This window comes from Lissotriton helveticus, chromosome 3_1 (assembly GCF_964261635.1).
Source record: "Lissotriton helveticus chromosome 3_1, aLisHel1.1, whole genome shotgun sequence".
NCBI classification, from domain to species: Eukaryota; Metazoa; Chordata; class Amphibia; order Caudata; family Salamandridae; genus Lissotriton; species Lissotriton helveticus.
Genome location: NC_136061.1, coordinates 66,700,117 through 66,721,312, shown reverse-complemented (window position 1 = coordinate 66,721,312; position 21,196 = coordinate 66,700,117). Strand labels below are relative to the sequence as shown.

Genomic DNA, 21,196 nt, shown 5'->3' with positions numbered 1-21,196 from the left:
GGAAGGAGTATAAACCCAAATTGCTGTGTTCAACCAGAGAAAATCAGATCCTAGCCTGTGCACACTTGAACTTTTCAAAGACATCAAAATTGGAGACAACCAATATGTACTTTCAAGAGGTTTGATTATTGCTTTCTCACATATATTGATCAAAATGTCCTTAAGAAGAATCCTATAAAACAGGGATCATTCTGTATAAATTGCCTCGCTGGTTTAGCACGCTGTTTATTTATAATCTAGTGCTGAAACCCTTGAAAATTTTCCCAGGCTCTTTAGCTACTAAATTTATCCTCCAAATCAGCATATTCTTCGAGCCTTCAACAGCGCATATCATGGCTACACCCATGCACTTTATAAACCGGAGGATTAGCACGAGGATTAGTAAATTTTATCCAAAGCTTTTCTTGCGTAGTCAAACAGAATCGTTTCTCTTTTCACTGCCACGTGCACGATCCCTCTAGTTCTACTATTTAATTCGAAATCAACCCATACGTACTCAACCCATACAATCCTGTGCCAAGAAGAACTTCAGGGAAAGATGTCAGTAATTAAAAACTCTCTTCTGTGCCATAACTCTGGATATCATTTCTTACCAATTTTTGGTGCACCATGTGCCCAAGTCCACCCCATCTACTTTTAATTTAGTCGGACCTCACCCTTTGACCTTTCTCCCATACAGCTCACCATCACACAAGCAAAGCCCCACACCTCCACAAGAATCTTCTTATTCCACTAATTCTATACCAATTGAATTTGCTCCCGCCATACGCACCTTCCCTTACTAAATGACCTTTCAACTTACAAAGGTTGGGTGTTCCATCAACACTTGGACCATTGCTAGCACTCATTAACTAGTAGTTAGCACATGGTAATAGCTTGTCTTTCTCTCTAAACCCAGACAATACTATTCCACTCATTTGTCCCTTCCTTTTTTCTTATCTCCTATATTATTTGCAGGATGACATTTTTATTTCTTCCACCGGCTTCTTACAGACTGCCTGAACATATTTTTCTGGCAATTCAACGCTAATAGCATCCTCAAGCGTGGTCTCAGTTCTTGCCCATAGCCTTTCTTGCACCTTTTTGGACTCTTGTCATCAAAGTGTGATCTTAAAGCACTTTATCATACATTACATTGAGTGTTTAAATCCCATGTTATCACCCTGGCTCTTAGGATGGCAACATACTTATCTCTTTGACCCCAGAATAACATTGTAACCTCCAAAGTACAGTATAGATCTTTTTCCCCTTACCAATCTTGGAATTGTGTGATTGCCTCTTCAAAAAAAACTGAAGACTGTATTATTTGCCAAAGGCGGCAAGTTCTTTAAATTTTCCTAAGCCTATTGCTAAACAAGGTTTCAATAATGACAACCACGTTTGTGGTGTACACGCCTTCCTCCAGAACCTCCACATATGTGTTGAAAAGATCAACACACCATCTCCCACTCAGCGGTGGGATCTCCAGTAGCTGCTGGCAATGGTGGAGGTAGCAGAACACCAGACATTAGGGATGTGAACCTCCAACCAACAAGATAAAATAAACAAAAGTAGCCACTGTAGTCTGACTCAGATATACACACAGTACGCAAATTAAATGTACTTTACATAGCGGCCATACAGCGTAATGATTCAGTACTTTAAATTCATGTCATCACCCACTGGGTTCTTCAGAGGCTAAGTTCAGCTCAAGTATGTCTAAACTCACTTAAGTAAACATAATGTATATCCTGAGCTGATAAAGATGTATAAATAAACAGTTGACAAATTCTGTGTGTCTTCTCTTTTTCTTTTTTATTCTTTTTTATTCAGCAATTCTTCTTAAAACCTCTAGCCGTTGCCAACACGTGTTTCGTCTTTGGTGGTAATATACCACAGACTTCTTCAGGGCTAAGCCAAGTTTTAGGTCTTATTCTTGTAACCCAGGTAATAGCGTACTTCGCTGTACGGTCTCAATAGCTCAAAATGATGCGTCTCCCGGCTCCATAACAATGCAATTCAAAATCAGAATCGAAGCTCCAAGTGTGAGGAGTAATTATATGTTCTTCCGACAGACGGAGTATCGTCTCATGCAGAAAGGAAAACTGGCGTCTAAACTCACTTAAGTCCTTTCTTCAAACATATACTTCCCTCAGGAACACTTACCACGTGACAGTGGAACAGCAGCACGTAAAGGGTCACAAAAAAGATGGAATAATCCTGCCCAATGAAAGAGCTCAGCATCCTTCTGTGCGAACAGTACGGTAACACACGAAGGGTCATCACAGAGAGCTGAAAGGATCGATAAAGAGAAACAAGCAGACTGGTCTCTCTCAGTAAGCTCACTCACTCATCGATTGCATCGAGGATCAGGATAAATGCCGCATGTACCTGAATCAATGGAGTCCATGGCCCACCTCAACACAGTTGTTGGCCTAATGTACAAACACGCACAACCCGTTCAGGCAATACACTAGCGGCAAGCAGTACACAGCTCGACTACTATGGAGCAATTACCTCCTCTGTGGACTGCGGCAATTATTCGCACACGCCATGCAATGCTGCCACTCGTACTGTAGTCTTCCTCGCACCACTTCAAAATTGCTTCCATTCACTCATTGCCATTTTGGGAACGTAAGACTGATGTTGTAGCCAAGACATTTATTTCAACGCTCGTTATAGAAGCAACACAGACCCTGACCAGGTAACTCTGTCAACCACACCATCTTCAACTGTCTCTACTTTCTGCATTCCAGCACAGCTAGATTAAAAAAAAATGCTCCCACCACCCAGATATTGGATTTAAGCCCCACCACCCAGACTTGAGAGCTTGTTCCACTTCCACCCATCCTGCCTGTGAAGTGTAGTCCTACAACTCATTGCTAAAAAAAAAAAGCCTAGAGCCATTTAGCAAAATGCAGAAATCTACCTCTTTCAAGAGGCTACAAGCCCACCATGCTCCACTCCAACACCCTCGACTCACAAGACCACAGAATCCTACTTTGATTGAGTCCCTGTGGCAACAGGTCACAGTGGGCGGACAATAGCAGTGCTGTGTATGCTGTGTTGAGGTTGCGTCAGCAGGTGCAAATAAAACCCAAAAAAGTATTTCCTGTACTGCTGTAACTCAAAACAAGTCAAACTCTGGTCCTACAGCTGAGCCACCAAATATTTACAAATTTTTCTTGGATACCGACATAGGATACCGGCCTGTAATGAAATCTGGGAGCAGTGGCCTGCATGTGTGGTGGTGTTTCTTTAGTGTGTGTTTGAAGAGTTTCTTGGGAGGTTGGTATCAGGACTGCTGATCTGGGGCCAGAGTCCGGTGGGATGGGGGACCCCATCAATCAATTTAGTAAGGATTTATAAAGAGCGGCAAATCACCCATGAGGATCTCAAGGCGCTGGAGTTGCTAAGTGCTTCGTGGTGATCTGTTCATTCAGTCGCAATGAGGAAAAAACAAGGCAAAAGCAGAGAAAAACACAGGAAAAGCAGGAAGAAGACAAAAAAAAGAAAAAAGCAAAAGCAGTGAAAACGAGGGAAAAGAAGGAGAAGGCACTCAAAAAACGGGAGCAGGGACAAAGCAACGAAAACGAGGGAAAGCAAGAAGGCACTCAAAGAAATGGGGGGAGAAGCAAGGAGAAAGCAGTGAAAACGAGAAAAAGCAAGGAGAAGGCACTCACAAAAGGGCGAAAACAGTTGTAAGACAGGAGCAAGAGCGATGCAGCAACACGGGGAGAGCTGGGCCTGGAAATGATGAGGATGATGTTGTCATTAATAACTTAAGGCATTTTCCGCCCAGGAGAGCTGAATTACAATCTCTTGGTGTCAATGACACTTCTGAAAAACATCCTCACTGCTGATGACAAGTCACTCACAATCCAATATTTTATTAATCTCCAAGTTCACTATCTTATTTCAGCTGACGCAACTGCCCATCGATCACATGAGAACTATGGTCATTAAAATTATAAATGTAAATTTTTTGGGGCCAAAATACTATCCGGGTATCATCGGGTCCTTTTTTCACACTTCTAGTCAAAAGGTTTCACCGTAAGATTTGTTTCCATTCATTTCATAGTTTACTTAGTTTAACCACATCGCTGCGGCGGCTATTCCGCTGCAGCGCTAAGGGGGCGGGGTGGCGCGCGGCGGCCGCATGCTGGTGACGGAACCGCTCCGCCATCAGCCGCGGTTGGGCTGTGCTCATGACGGAGCGGTTCCGTCATGGCCCCGCCCGCTCAATAGAACGCCCAGCGCAGGCGCGGAGCCGCGCAGGCCGGGCCATGACGGAACCGCTCCGTCATCAGCACAGCGCCACCGCAGCTGATGACGGAGCGGTTCCGTCATCAGCATAGAAAGGGTTAAACCAGTGACTTTTAACTTGTGGTTCAGAGACCCTCAGGGATCCGCGCAGCCTACTTAAGGGTTCAGCAACTGCTTAGAAAATCAAATTCAATTAACAGAATAATAAAGTGAATATAGGATCCAGTAATGATTACATGGGGGAGGAGGTGTCAACAGAAGTCAAAATGTTAAGAACCACTGGGTTAAACAAACCATAACACACCTTCATTCTGAAAGACTATCTTAAGCTATAAATGTAAGATGTACTGGCTAAACCAGCTCCTCCAAGCATCCTTAAAACAGCAATAACCAGACATGCTGCCACAAGGCAGTAAGCAGACCTTGACTGGATTCAGGCTATGGACACCGTCAAACAACACGGGTACAACATACTTGGATCTCTGCAGATGGAGCCGTGAACTTCAAGATCACATGTTCAACGTCTCATGATGGGTTCTACACAGTCATCCACCACGCTCCATTGTAGGAGTGAATGAATGCCTTGACGTTTATTCTAAGAAAGACTCGGTCCACGCGGAATACCATGAAGAGTCTTTTCAAGTTAGGATCCACTACCTACAAACAGTATAATGTTACATTATGAGGCTAAGCAGCAGTTAAAAAAGCAGCATAAATGCCTTATTACTCAAACAGTCCATACCTTAATCCTGAGACCACTGGTTTATCAAATTTAAGCACCTATTTAGCTTGACATCTAAACCCGAAAAGTTATTTAGCATCACTGATAACTACAGACCTGGTAGCATTTTACTGATTATGAGCAACTCAGGGATTTTTTTCCTATCTGTACTAAACAGGGAACGAAGCCAGCCTTGACTAGCGCTAATGATTTTATAGAATACGCGAACAATTGCCAGCAGAACTCTAAACTTTACCAAACTCAATGGAAGCTCCATTCAAACAGCTTTAACAAGGATGACTACTAATGCCTATGGCTTCCTTCGGGATTCTGCTTCCTGTTTGACCCAACCAATCAAGTTTATTCTGGGCCCAGATTGCCGCTCCATAAATCACAAAAGGGACTCCCTCCACATCATATGCCGGACTGTATAATGCATTAGTATTTCTGTGATACATACAACAAACTGAATCAATTGTGATGAGGAGCGCTCTCACATAGTTTTCCACTCTGGGATTCCATTCAGGATCATAGGTTTCGCATTCAGTGCAAAGTACACTTCGCACCCCCTGCTCTACCTTTAACAATCTCATGTATCTTAAGACGGGAGGCAGGAGATCCCATGGCACGTCTCCTACTACTGATCACCAAAGACGCCACCAATGCTACCTTCAACGCAGTCAGGTACAAGGACCCCCCCCCCACTCGGCTCACAAGGTCAAGGCAAATGTATTGGACCCTATGCCATGAAATGAAATGAAATGATTACGCACTTGTATAGCGCACGACTACCCGTAGGCATCTCTGCGCTTGTACGAATACCGCCAAGGAACCCTTCCTGGCCTTTCCCTGTGAGGAGCCCACTCCTGGGCACCCCCAAGGTGAAGTCAGGCATCCTCAGCATTGTTGGGGCCGCTGTAGAGATTAAGCAAGCTATTGCCCAGAGGTGCAGAGTGGGACTCATGATTAGAATAGGCACCGAGGTGAGAATTATCAGGTCCGAGGAAATTGAGCCCGCGACCCGCCGAGGCGGGAATTGAACCCTGGTCCCGGCCAGACCTCTGCATCAGGGTCTGCCACTCTAACCATTGAGCCACACTTCTCTACGAGATGTCAAGCTCCAGTCATTTACGCAGTTCATCATTTTAGCAGATTAAAGGACCCAATCTTAATTGGAGAAAAATGTGTAGGCAAAACTGAGCAGTAGAGGTAACATGGTCAGCATAATTATTATTTTTTTAATGTGTTTAATGTGTTAATCTATTTTATTCACTGCAAAAAATCATATATGGGTGCAAAGACCGACCAGATACCTAGCGTAACCGATATTTCTTCCTGTTTGTATTTACACCAGTTATTAACGGACAATTTGGAATAAGGCACCAAGCGTTAATCAGACGAGGACAGAGAGAGAAGAGAATGTTCAAGACATTTCTGGGAAGCCACATTTACAAGAGCAGACGCACAGGTAATAATCTTATAATGATGGTTTAGAAGTGATACGTGCAGCTAGAACACAGACTGATTGAGCTGGGTGGTGCAACCTGTACGTCACAGGTTTGATTGAGTAATAATGGCATATACACCACACAACAATTCGGCTACAGGAATGCGCTTACATGAAATGAAATGAAAGTGAATTTGTTAAGCGCGGTTGCTGCCCAGGGGCGTCCAAGCGCTAGGAACCAACAGAGATTATTCGCGGAAGCAGGAATTGCTAGCAGAAAGTTACTGAGAGAAGTTGAAAAGGAATGTCTTTAACTGTTTACAGAATGAGGAAGGATTGGGGTTAGCTCTCAGATGAAGGGGAAGGGTATTCCAAGTCTTGGAGGCATTAGGGGTGAACGTCCTGCCGCCTGATCTAGACTTTTTTTATTCTGGGGGTGGTAGCCATAAAGGCCTGATTCGAGCGGAGGTTTCTGCTGGGTTGGTAGTGGGTGACTAGGTCACGGGTGATCATAGGACCTGTGTCCCAGAAGGCCTGGTGGGCAATACACATGGCCTTGAAGAGGATTCTCTGGCGCACTGGCAGCCAATGAAGGCTGATCAGACCAGCTTTAACTGATTGTCTACGTGGAAGCTGAAGCAGTGTGCGAGCTGCACAGTTCTGCACTGTCTGAAGTCTCCGCAGTCTGTAGTCTGGAGCAGCAAGGTAGAGGACGTTGTTAAAGTCCAGGCGGGACTGGTCAATATTATATACGGGGTCCCCTCCTCAATGAGGGTATATAGGACGCTGAACATTTATATCACAAACATTGATGCTGTTGCTCATTTATAACAGTGTTTGAGGGTTTTAATAATCTGACCAGAAATGTTCCCCCCCCTTCTACCAAAGGCACTTATATTTTGCCCCCCTGCCAATTCTATACATTTTCCACTAATTTTCGATTTACTCATTTCTGCATACTGTCTGTCGGCTGAAAACCAGACTCACCAAATTCTTCTCCCCATCTCCAAATAAATAAACTCAGTTCCTCCTTCATTCACATCCGCCAATCCGCAGCGCTAGGACGCCTCAGGGTAGCTATCGCGCTCCATAAAAAAATCATTCAATTTAATTCAATTCAAATCTGTCTGAATAGTCTTCTTAACTAGAAGCACACGGCACTTCCTGGCTGCAAAAGTGACCCGGCTACCACCATTCAGAGGACAGGGCACGGGTGCATAGTCTAGAACCACAGAGTGAATCTTAGATAGATCAGCAAAATCTGTGCAGTGCAGGGCTCCCACCTGCCCTGAAGAAGAGGATTCTGGATTCCAACAAAGGGACTTCTTTAATGAAGAAGCTTTAGCCGACTCGCTTCGCTACAGGGAAAAGATGATTTAATATACATCATCATCATCTAGAGGTCGAACTCAGAAGTGAATTTTTAGATCCTCTTTGGCGGTCTTGGTTGAAGACTTGCATTATTCCATGTCGCTGACGTGTGGATGTTTTGCCTCCAACACAAAGCCCGATGTTTTCAACTGCGGAATTAACGTTCAGAACTAACACCAGTAGGCAGCAACATTTAGAAAGGAAGTCTGAGATGGTACAGAAGAGGAACATGTGTCAACAAAATGCAAGATCCTAGTAGGGCTCCGGTTGCACAATTTTACCGTTTTTTTACCTAGTGAACCAGCCCACTTTTAATATATCTACTAGGAGCAAGAATAACAGTCATTCCGCCCACTAGTAAGATATTTTTAATCTCACACCACTCCACACGCCTCTTTCACTGCACCACACATAGTCCTCACTTACCAGTGCTCCTACGTAGTTCGCAAGTCGTTGCACGCCTCAACCCGCAGCGGGTTGGGAGGGCCCCAATGATGAAGCATGTCACCGTGAGGAAACTCCGGTGAGTGAGGGGACTCAAGAAAAAGGATATCCTCCCCCTTTGTCAAGGTTACATCTACTATTGATAGTGACCTATCTCCATAGCTAGGTTTTCTATCCGATATGTCGGATTTTGTTGACACACGTACTAGTTAAGGAGGGTAAACCTAGCTACCAACCCTCTTACTCTCCCCCTTTTTTTGCATTACAGAAGAGGAACATACACTCAGCCTTGTGGGTCTGAAATTGTGTGTCTTCCACGACTGTACATTGGTCATAGTTTGAGGGAAACAAAAGAAGTCCGTTTCAGATCATATCTTCTGCTAAAAATGTGCCTCATCCTCACACTGGTTCCAGGCACTTCTAGTCACGTAAAGGTGCCTTACTGCTACCATATAACGGCTGGAAAGAGTAGAGGATGGAATGAAATGCTGGGGGGACTCTAGATGGCACACCGAGATGGCTGCTAAGAGAGCGCTCGGTTCTCCCATTTCGAGTAGAACCAGCCCAGGGCTTGAGCATCAAAAGGTCAAGTGATATTTAAAGCGGTCAGGGATGATCCCCAATCTTCAGTACCAAAGGCACTGGGCGGGTCAAGGAGATCCGAAGCAGGATTCCTCTTTGTCCATGACACGATGAGTCGCGGTCACTGATCCGCAGCATGGCAGTTTTGGGTCTGTAGCCAGGCGTCCACCCAAAATGGCAATCAACCAAGAGGTTGCTGTAAATATACTCAAATTAGAATGCCACACGGCTTTCAATATCACTGGCCAGAAAAGGAAGATCAGTAAAAGGACTCTACTCTTTATGTCTCATGGATTATTGTTACCTTTTTTTTTATGGAGGAGTTTGATTTCTCCAGTTTTCAGATTATTGGAGAAAATGTATTGATAAAAACCGGGACATATATCAGTTTTGCTCTGTAGGGAGTGCAAATTTGGCACGAGTAAGTACTTACACCTCAAATGGGCTGTATAATGTAGTTGTAGAACAATGTGTCAAAGGTCAGCCAGTTCCCCACAGATTTCTTAGGTCTGTGTGCCGGGTGTACTGATGGAAGTGGTGGCAGCGGCAACAACTTAACGCATAAACTTAATTCCACAAATGCACTGTCTTGCAAGGACAAAATATTCCAATGGGATACTATAACTGCATCTATTAAAAGTAAGATTATAACTCTGGCAGCCCAAAACAAAGCAAGAGAAACAAAAAAATTCAAGTACTTCAAAGAGAACGAACAGCACAAACATAGGCACAATGAAATGATCAGCAAAAGGGCAAAGAAAGAACCAGATAATGCTTTGGCTCAAAAAGCTATCTTTATTTAACAAGGATAAATGATTTTGGCAAATTTAATAAAAAGACCCTGGATATCCCACACAATTATACTAATATCTTCCATGAGCAGACAACTTCTTCAGAACAGTAAAACAGCAACTTCAACATAAAAATAGCGAATTGTGGAGATACCAAGCTTTTAACTCAAGGCATTAAAACGTGGTTAGATCGAACCAATTTTCTGATTCTAGATGCTAATGAAGCATCAGAATAAGAAAGATGCAGACAATTCCACAGGTCATCTGGACTATTCTGTTAGTGACAGAAAACTAAACGCTTGACCAGGACAGTCTTAATGCAAAATTCCACAAAACAATGAAAGGTTAGGCTTCCCCCAAATTACAAATATAACAGTAGCTGTTCCAGTTCTATTCCAAAAATACATCAAATTCCCAACAATTTCAGAAAATTCTAGACTGCTCTCATTATTATTGAACAGTGGTGGTGAAACATACACGACGGCCGGCGCCATCAAAAGTTACTTCCACACTTATCAACTCAGTGCGGAGAAGCTTCCTGGAAAACAGGAAACGACTCCTTTGCAACACTATTGAAAAAGCAAACAAAATATGTTTCTCTGGAACTACCATTAAGTCCAGTTGCCAGAAAGGTCTTTGATAGGGTGTTGTGGGGTTTTCTTCAGGTGGTTCTTACACATTATCACCTCAGGCTGAAATAATGATATAGGACTTAGATAGGAGCAGAATACACTTTATTACTAACACCTCCGCAACATCTCTACACAGAAGGCCTTCCAACTCCCTACCAACTGCCAACATTTTAAGTACTATTTACAACAAGGGGTGGTGAGGGACAGAGTCTCTGAATTAAGCAGAATACTCTCACCCAGTCAAGAGATCAGGGCTAGATCCAACACCGTTTTTTAGCTCATTGCACCATCCCAGTTTCAGAACCTGGCTGTATGCAAATTAGTCTGTTCCTGTCCCAGTGCATGATGGGAACAGGGCAAACCAAACTACAAAAGCCAATTCTTACACTGGGAAGGAAACAAGCTTCCGGGGACCGGTTTCTGGCATTACAGCCGTCTTCGGCCCGGCTTGCTTGAATCCTGATGGTGCAATGAGCAAGGGACTCATGTCTGAGTATACCGTTCCACGCTTAGGGTGGACAAAATTATTTACAACAAGGGGTGGTGAGGGACAGAGTCTCTGAATTAAGCAGAATACTCTCACCCAGTCAAGAGATCAGGGCTAGATCCAACACCGTTTTTTAGCTCATTGCACCATCCCAGTTTCAGAACCTGGCTGTATGCAAATTAGTCTGTTCCTGTCCCAGTGCATGATGGGAACAGGGCAAACCAAACTACAAAAGCCAATTCTTACACTGGGAAGGAAACAAGCTTCCGGGGACCGGTTTCTGGCATTACAGCTGTCTTCGGCCCGGCTTGCTTGAATCCTGATGGTGCAATGAGCAAGGGACTCATGTCTGAGTATACCCTTCCACGCTTAGGGTGGACAAAATTATTTACAACAAGGGGTGGTGAGGGACAGAGTCTCTGAATTAAGCAGAATACTCTCACCCAGTCAAGAGATCAGGGCTAGATCCAACACCGTTTTTTAGCTCATTGCACCATCCCAGTTTCAGAACCTGGCTGTATGCAAATTAGTCTGTTCCTGTCCCAGTGCATGATGGGAACAGGGCAAACCAAACTACAAAAGCCAATTCTTACACTGGGAAGGAAACAAGCTTCCGGGGACCGGTTTCTGGCATTACAGCCGTCTTCGGCCCGGCTTGCTTGAATCCTGATGGTGCAATGAGCAAGGGACTCATGTCTGAGTATACCCTTCCACGCTTAGGGTGGACAAAATTATTTACAACAAGGGGTGGTGAGGGACAGAGTCTCTGAATTAAGCAGAATACTCTCACCCAGTCAAGAGATCAGGGCTAGATCCAACACCGTTTTTTAGCTCATTGCACCATCCCAGTTTCAGAACCTGGCTGTATGCAAATTAGTCTGTTCCTGTCCCAGTGCATGATGGGAACAGGGCAAACCAAACTACAAAAGCCAATTCTTACACTGGGAAGGAAACAAGCTTCCGGGGACCGGTTTCTGGCATTACAGCCGTCTTCGGCCCGGCTTGCTTGAATCCTGATGGTGCAATGAGCAAGGGACTCATGTCTGAGTATACCCTTCCACGCTTAGGGTGGACAAAATTATTTACAACAAGGGGTGGTGAGGGACAGAGTCTCTGAATTAAGCAGAATACTCTCACCCAGTCAAGAGATCAGGGCTAGATCCAACACCGTTTTTTAGCTCATTGCACCATCCCAGTTTCAGAACCTGGCTGTATGCAAATTAGTCTGTTCCTGTCCCAGTGCATGATGGGAACAGGGCAAACCAAACTACAAAAGCCAATTCTTACACTGGGAAGGAAACAAGCTTCCGGGGACCGGTTTCTGGCATTACAGCCGTCTTCGGCCCGGCTTGCTTGAATCCTGATGGTGCAATGAGCAAGGGACTCATGTCTGAGTATACCCTTCCACGCTTAGGGTGGACAAAATTATTTACAACAAGGGGTGGTGAGGGACAGAGTCTCTGAATTAAGCAGAATACTCTCACCCAGTCAAGAGATCAGGGCTAGATCCAACACCGTTTTTTAGCTCATTGCACCATCCCAGTTTCAGAACCTGGCTGTATGCAAATTAGTCTGTTCCTGTCCCAGTGCATGATGGGAACAGGGCAAACCAAACTACAAAAGCCAATTCTTACACTGGGAAGGAAACAAGCTTCCGGGGACCGGTTTCTGGCATTACAGCCGTCTTCGGCCCGGCTTGCTTGAATCCTGATGGTGCAATGAGCAAGGGACTCATGTCTGAGTATACCCTTCCACGCTTAGGGTGGACAAAATTATTTACAACAAGGGGTGGTGAGGGACAGAGTCTCTGAATTAAGCAGAATACTCTCACCCAGTCAAGAGATCAGGGCTAGATCCAACACCGTTTTTTAGCTCATTGCACCATCCCAGTTTCAGAACCTGGCTGTATGCAAATTAGTCTGTTCCTGTCCCAGTGCATGATGGGAACAGGGCAAACCAAACTACAAAAGCCAATTCTTACACTGGGAAGGAAACAAGCTTCCGGGGAACGGTTTCTGGCATTACAGCCGTCTTCGGCCCGGCTTGCTTGAATCCTGATGGTGCAATGAGCAAGGGACTCAAGTCTGAGTATACCCTTCCACCCTTAGGGTGGACAAAATTATTTACAACAAGGGGTGGTGAGGGACTCTGTCCAATAAAGGACCTTAATGACCCCCCGAATTTTAAGTTATTTTAAATTCACAGTTTTGAAAATGTTTTCACAGTCATTTCTATTATTCAATGTTGTCATGTTTTAAATTGTAAATGGTTTTTTAAACCAATCAATAAAGAGTATTATTATTATTATCAACAAAATTCGTCAAAGGTGTCATGAACCTTAGTCGCCATGTCAAAAGAACAGTCACAGCCAGAGGGGTCACCTGAGACTACTTTGAACTTTATAAAGATACAAGGGGTGGGGGGGGGAAATACACCCTCTTGCGTCCAAATTTCTTGCTCTCATTAGAACACCTATTACTCAACATCTAGCAATATAATGACATCTCAGGTATACAGTTCATTGAAAGCCACAACCTCCACTAATGACATATTGTATATATTGCACAATCCCATGGTATGATAGGAATGCCATTGCAGGTTATTCAAGTATTTCGTCATATGTCCTAAACACTCACAAATCAGAATCTACACCCCTAAATGTACGCTGCATAAAGGAAAAAATGATAGAAAAACTGTAAATAAGTCATCTTTAAGCATACAAATGGATTAATGAAATCTACAAAGCCACAGCAAGGGAAGAATAACACTTAAAGCCGGAAATAGACTAAGTTTCCATGTTTAACCCCTTCCGTGCGGGGCACTTCAGCGGACGTCGCGTGCACTATATCGGTAGTGCTGCGCACGTCCGCTGAACGTTCCGGCCCTGCCCGCGCAATAGAATGTTCCGCACCAGAGCGGAACGTTCGGCGCAGCGGAGGGGTTAAGCGTGGGAATAAATTCCTAAACTCTTACGACTAACATTATTGCTAATTATATTAAATAATATCAGATATTAAAAGCAGGAAAAACATCTTATTTAAGGAATAGGAAGGTATTCCGTGAAATAAGCTAATCTTAGAAGGACTAGGATAGATCAGCTCCATTTATAGAATTTTAAGGTGATCCACGTTAGCCATAATTACGATCTGCACAGCACGGGCAGAGTTACTGCACAACAAATTTGCGAATGTATTTACCGTTATCATGCAGCTGCAGTAAAATTAGATCCAATACCGGTTGCCAGGCATACAGTTTAAAGGCCGATGGGACACAGATAAGATGTTACCCGTGGGCTGTGCAATCTCATATGCACTGTTTGAGCGGGTCAGCTCTTTCCTACAGTGGGTTTTTATGTCACACACTTTGAAGAAGATAGTGATGCATTACTTGAATTGCTTCTCATTTGTGGGGCTGCCTGGTTCTGCGGGCTGTCAGCAACAGTTGACAAGTTTCCAAGAGCTCATTGGTGACAATGGAGTATGGCTGGTTTTGGAAACAAGCATTGGAAATGCAATAGGTCTCGCATTAGAAAAGTTGGAGCTATTGGTCTTGTAAATGATTTTTTTTATTTATGTGTTGTTTTTGAAAATAGCTAAATTAATAGCTTTGTCATTTACAATGCCAATAGTTATAACTTTTGCAAATGTGACACCTATAGCATTTGTAATGCAACATGTTTTGTATTTACGTGACTTAGATGTATTGATATTACAAATAACAATGGCTTTTAATTTTTGTAAATAATTAATACTTAAATAATTTATTTAATTTATAATGGCAATAGCTTAAACGTTTGTAAATAACTTTTGTGAAGATTATGTTCAGTGTATTTTATTGTGACAAAAATCCAAGAACATTGCATTTGCACCTACACACACACACAGAGCCACACACATAGATGTGGTGGTGGTGGATCTGGGGGATATGGTGGTGGTGGATGTGGTGGTGGTGGTGGTGGTGATGGTGGATGTGGTGGTGGATGTGGTGAAAGTGGTGGTGGATGTGGTGGTGGAAGTGCTGGTGGTGGGTGTGGTGGTGGATGCGGTGGTGGATGAGGTGGCGGATGTGCTGGTGGATGTGGTGGTGGTGGATGCGGTGGTGGATGCGGTGGTGGATGTGGTGGTGGATGCGGTGGTGGATGCGGATGTGGTGGATGCGGTGGTGGATGCGGATGTGGTGGATGCGGTGGTGGATGCGGTGGTGGTGGTGGATGTGGATGCGGTGGATGTGGTGGATGTGGCGGTGGTGGATGTGGCGGTGGTGGATGTGGCGGTGGATGTGGCGGTGGATATCATGGTGGATGTGGATGTGATGGTGGATGTGGTGGTGGTGGATGCGGTGGTGAAGTGGTGTTGGATGCGGTGGTGAAGTGGTGTTGGATGTGGTGGTGGTGGTGGTGGTGGATGTGGCGGTGGTGGATGTGGTGGTGGATGCGGTGGTGGTGGTGGATGTGGTGGTGGGGGGAGAGTGGGCAGGGCTTCAAGTCCATACTCCAATACAGCACACCTTGCATAGCAGTGCATGGGCTGACCAGGCTCGACCTATTAAATGAAATTAGAAGAGAGAAGTACGTTGGGAGTAGATAACAAAGGAGTAAAGGGAAGAAAAGTCGGGAGAAAGAATGAGTTACGGAGAAGGAGGGCAACATAATGATTCAAAATTAAAAGTACGGAGGATATGGAATGTGGAGGTGACAGCTGGCAGGAACAAGAGGATAGTGAGAGATGTCTCTTTCTTTATAAATAACTTTTCGAGCTGTGGATAGAAGCATCACAGAATTTGAGTGAACGCGAACGTTGTCTATTTTTTCAGCTCTTAGAGCGTGCACTCTTTCTCGACATTAAAGCCTTGCGGACCCTAGTGAGAGTGACTTGTTTAACGTTTCGTTCAAAGCCACTTTGCCGCTGTCTGCATTGGCTTCACAGTACATATAGCTCAACTTTAACAACTCTGGCTAGTCCCCCAAAAATATGGCTGGTGTGCTGAAGAGTGAAGAAGGTGACGTTGTTCGTGTGCCAGCAGGAGAGGTCCGCAGTTGTGCGTCTCCTCCCTCATCATCTGGCTCCTGGAGGAGGGTTAGCGGCTCTCGTGATGTCCTCGGGCAAAGGGAGGAGGGTGGGAAGAAGCCGGGGGGAGGGAAGGAAGGGGGAGGAGAGGCGGGATGTATTTTCAAGCTTTAAACAAGGGGCGGAGCGAGGGGGAGGTGTGCTGGGAGAGAGAGTGGGGAGGGGAAGAGCTGCTGGCGGAGCATCCTTGTTATGGGCGATGTGTTGCTGTAAAGTGGATTATAGGCTGATCGACTAAGAGTCAGCAGGCTGGGGAACAGATGCTGCTGGGGAACGGATGAGGGGAGGTGCTGGCGGCTGGGGAGGCAGGGGGCGGAGAGCAAGGGGCGGAGCGGGAAGAGCTGCAGAACAAAATAGTGTGTAACTTTCTTTCTTTAACGAGCAGTTTATGCAATCTCTACAAGTTGCGCTATAAGAATCTGTGAAATTTTCCGCATGTCCAGCTGATGCCTGAATTCCGTGCTGTATGCTAGAGTGCTGGGGGGGAGGTGGCGGAGCGGGAAGAGCGTCGTGAGGGGAGAGAGAGTGGGGAGAGGGCGGAGCAGGAAGAGCTGCTCTCGGCAGGCTGTGTCAGTGTGGAATGCTGGCGGCTGGGGAGGCAGGGGGTGGAGCGAGGGGGAGGTGTGCTGGGAGAGAGAGTGGGGAGGGGAAGAGCTGCTGGCGGAGCATCCTTGTTATGGGCGCCCTCGGAAACATGCCCCGTTCTGTGAGAGGAATCGGTGTGGAGAGCAGAGGCTTCCGCCAACAGATGGGTAGGAGAGACTGAAAGCTATCGGGCAGGGGCTGTGCTGGAGGCGACTTGCAACCAAAGAAGCCGCACTGTAAGCGGTGATGCATAGGTGTATGACACAAGAGGCAAGCTGCGTCTTGAGCCTCCTTCCGCTCGAGGCAGAACAGACAGTTTCACGGAAGACAAGCAGTAAAGTGGATTATAGGCTGATCGACTAAGAGTCGGCAGGCTGGGGAACAGATGCTGCTGGGGAACGGATGAGGGGAGGTGCTGGCGGCTGGGGAGGCAGGGGGCGGAGAGCAAGGGGCGGAGCGGGAAGAGCTGCAGAACAAAATAGTGTGTAACTTTCTTTCTTTAGCGAGCAGTTTATGCAATCTCTACAAGTTGCGCTATAAGAATCTGGGGAATTTTCCGCATGTCCAGCTGATGCCTGAATTCCGTGCGGTATGCTGGAGGGGGAGGTGTGCTGGGAGAGAGAGTGGGGAGGGGGCGGAGCGGGAAAGCGTCGTGAGGGGAGAGAGAGTGGGGAGAGGGCGGAGCAGGAAGAGCTGCTCTCGGCAGGCTGGGGAACAGATGCTGCTGGGGAACTGATATGGGGAGGTGCCCTGAAGAAATGCGACACGGCAGGCAGGGGAGGGGGCGGAGCGGGGGTGTGGGAGGAGTGCGGCTGAGGGAAAAGACATGCAAGGCAGGCGGCTGGGGGCATGTGCACGCGCTTTTAATGTCAATGCGCATGCGCATTGAGCTTGAATTTCACGGGCACTGCAAGGAATCGCCATCGATTCCTTGCAAGTTGGTTAAAGTCTGTTTAAGCCCCCATAGTCTCGTAAGCTCAATGCGCATGCGCATTGACAGGCGAGACCTAAAAAACGATGGGGGCCAGCAACTGTGCTGTCCTTCCTGGGTACTGCACTGGATTCTATAGCTATGAAAGCCCTTCTTCCACGGGACAAAAAGGTGCAAATGTAACTGCTCTTGGGAGCAGTGCTGGAAAAACAGAAGGTGACAATCAAAGAGGTGCAGGTCTTGCTTGAACATTACAATTTTGCATGTAGGGTGGTCAGGATGAGTAGGACTTTCTGTAGGTAACTGGGTAAGCCTTGGCAGGGCTGTCCATGCCGCATCACCACAAGCGGTTTTCTGCGGGCACGAGGGAGGACATACGCATGTGGAGCAGGTTTCTGGATGACTTCAATGGAATTGCCATGGTTGGTCAGTGGGAGTGGGACAGTCATATAAACTCTGATGCCATGGGGAGGATCGGTTTTGGCCTTTACTCACAAGGCATGTGGTGCGCTGAACAATGGCCCACAGCATGGAACCAGGGAGGATAAGAGTATAGCGTTTTGGGAGTTGTTCGCTTTGGTGGTTGCTATTTAGAGTGGATAACATGTCTGTCGTACACGTATTGAATAAGCATTCTGCGAGGGACGAGCAGATACTTTAACCCCTCCCACGCTCATGACGAGCCACGGTTCTCGTGTGCTCCGTTAGAACGCTCACACGCGGGGCTAATTCCCCTGCTGTGCTGGGCGTTCTAAGGAACGGACGTGGTCATCACATGTGCGCGCCCTCCCTCCCCCCAGCAGAGCGGGGGAATCGGCCCCGCAGCCAAGGGGTTAACAGCTGAGAATTTTTGTGATGTGTCTGAAGCATGATGTCTCTTTTAGAGAGAAGCACGTTCCAGGGGTGGGCAATGACATTTCAGACACTTTGTCTTGTTCATAGCGGGGGAGGTTCCATGGGCTGGTCAAGGAGGCAGACAAAGATAGAAGGATGATACAGGACAACAAGTAGAGCATAGGAGAGAGGATGCAGCAGTTGATGGTTGGGTCTATGGTCATATCGACCAGAAAGGCATATGCTCTGGCTGGAAGGAGTTTCGGGCAGGGGTAGCTCAGTGGAGGTGAGAACAGTGGGACAGGGAGGAAGATGTGGCACAGTACATAAATGTAAATGTCAAAGTATTTGTAGAGCGCACTGCTACCAAGCGGTTTCCTGGCACTATTACTCATACCGCTGTGGAACCCTTCCTGGCTTTTCCCTGTGAAGTGTCCACTCCTGGGTACCCCCAGGGTGAAGCCAGGCATCCTAGCGCTGTTGGGGCCGGTGTGGAGGTTAAGCAAGCTATTGCCCAGAGTTGCAGCATGGGGCTCATGATTAGAATAGGCACGGAGGCGAGAATTGTCAGGTCCGAGGAAATTGAGCCCAAGACCCACCGAGGCGGGAATCGAACCCTGGTCCCGGGCCAGAACTCTGCATCAGGGTCTGCCGCTCTAACCATTGAGCCACACTTCTCCACATACTCGTATAGATAAAGAGAGATCTTTCAAGGATCACGATATCGGGGAAACTGGCATGCATTGTGTTCGTGGGCAAACTGTTATGGGGATATACACCTGCGGCAGGGGAACTGGATAAGAGAACGTTAGAAGGGCGGTCTAGGGAAAGGTGCCAGCGGCCTCGCACACGGAGGCCGTTTTCTAGGTGATTGCTTGAACAACTTTTAGCAATGCTTCCGCAGATATGCAAAAACAGGGTAAAAGGGTCCTTTTCTTGCCGCTCATGTTGTGGGTGTTTTTCAGGGCTTTTAGGGAACTAAAACTGAGCTGCTGGGTAGGAAAGGTAATCCAGGGTTGGATTGGGGAGATGAGAAGATGGTTTGGAAAGAAAATGAGACTCCATGTCTTTTCTGTCCAGGAAGTGTGTCCAGGAGAATGGGGGGGGGCAAAGTGGTCAGAGATTAGTGGGATACCAAGTGAGAAGGTTTTTCGTCACAGGGATGGGTCTTGGGTGACTGTGCATCAGCTTCTATGGGTCATGCAGCGTGCTTTGACAAGCATTGGAAAAAACTAAAGAAATTTGGGACACACATTAACTTAGGATTGGAGCGGCCATTGAAGCGGCTTAAACCCTTGGGTGCGGCGGTAATTGCGCCGCGGCGCTGGGAGGGAGGGGGGCCGCGCGGCGTCGCCATGCTGGTGACGGAGTGGTTCCCTCACAGCCTCTCCCGCTCAATGGAACGCTCAGCACAGGCGCGGAATTAATGCCGCGCAGGCGTGGCGGATGGACCGTAATGTAACCACTACGTCACCAGCACATCGCGTCCGTGGCTGGTGACGGAGTGGTTCCGTCACCAGCATTCAAGGGGTTAAAGAAGATGGGGTAGGGAAAGGATTATGGGTTGATGGTCATCAAGCTGCTTCCACCAATATGTGAACAGGAGGGGGGTTTGTGATGCTGCCATTTCCGTATCTTACATTTGTGTTGTTTTCGGGTGCTGTGGCTGTGCCGGATGCAAGTGATTTATCCAAATGGATCGTGGGACATTCCTTTGTTAAACGGTTGAGTGACACAAATGGCAAAAAGGCAGAGGCTGTAACCTTGGGTTGCACTGACAGCTTTTTACTGTGCAATGGCACAGACATGGTGGTGTGTGTTAGCATGAATTGATGGCTAGTTTGAATCCGTTATTGCAGAGACGCAGATGTTCTGACATTTTCGTTTTGCATTTGGGGGTAGAACGATTTGGTGGTATGTAAACGCTTTTAATTTTTGAACAAGAAGAAAAAAAGCACGAGGAAAATTAGGAGGCAGTGGTTAGGGACATAAGTCAAGAAAAGGGGAAAAGGAATAGGCCTTCTCTGAGTGGCAGCAGGCACTGCAGTTGACATGGTTATTATACCTTAAGATGATGGTTGTGAACATAGGGGAAGCGGGAAAAGGGGGTTAGAGGGTGATCATAAATTAAAACCTGGAGGAAGAAAAAGGTATAATAATGGATACATAGTTAGATGATAATACATGTAGGTTAACATGTTTACCATTGTATAGGTTGATGGTTCAATGCTGGGGTCGGAGTAACAGCTGCAAGATAAGGCTGTTAAAGGGGGTGGTAAATATAGTGGTGGGGGTAGGGGGAATTAGGTGACGTAACGTATAGTGAAGTCTAGCTTTGTGATGCAAAGCCCTAGGGTAGAATGTATGCGATGTGCACGTGATCAATAAAGAAGCCTTTTCACACTAGGAGTGAGTATGTGGTCTGAGCTGCTCTCATTTTATTAATGAGATTTAAAAACCAAGATGGCAACCGACTTGTGTGCACGCACACGCAAGGGTGGCCATTTGTACATGTTATTACTTTGGAAAAAACACAGACACTTCTCCACCCAGATGTAGGCTGCCAGCTTTCAAAGGTTCTGTAAAAGTTAATTACAGAAAACATTTCAAGATTGCCGCCCTCGTGTGCAAACTTATGTGCATGCACAGGAGGAATTTTTATATTTAAAAAAATAAAATAAAACAAAAACACTTATTAGCAAATCCACAATTTCTGCTGCTAACACCAGGTCCACTGGCAATCCCAAATTCTTATTTACCAAAAACAACCACGCAGTGCAATATTAAACTCTTGTCAATAAGAAGCATTCACTTGCGTTAAGAACATGTATGCTCATTTAAGCTAACTGCTCAAAATTAAAGATGCAATTACAAAAATATATGAGTGACGTGTAACATTTAGTGAGTGCCATGCAGGGGGGTTCTGGTGAGTCTTGGGTCCCTGCCTGCAGCCGTCGCCTTTCATGGATTCCCTCACGTCCTCATCTTCCCGCCTTCACCCCAGGGGGTTTCCATTCACAACCCTTAAAATGACTCCCAACTTCCTACACAGCATGCACT

General features: G+C 46.2%; 1 protein-coding gene across 1 annotated transcript in view; it reads right to left on the bottom strand.

The window, feature by feature from the left end:
- The window catches only part of TMBIM1 (transmembrane BAX inhibitor motif containing 1), a 227,220-nt gene that overhangs the window by 204,931 nt on the left and 1,093 nt on the right, over positions 1–21,196 (bottom strand). The window lies entirely within an intron of this gene.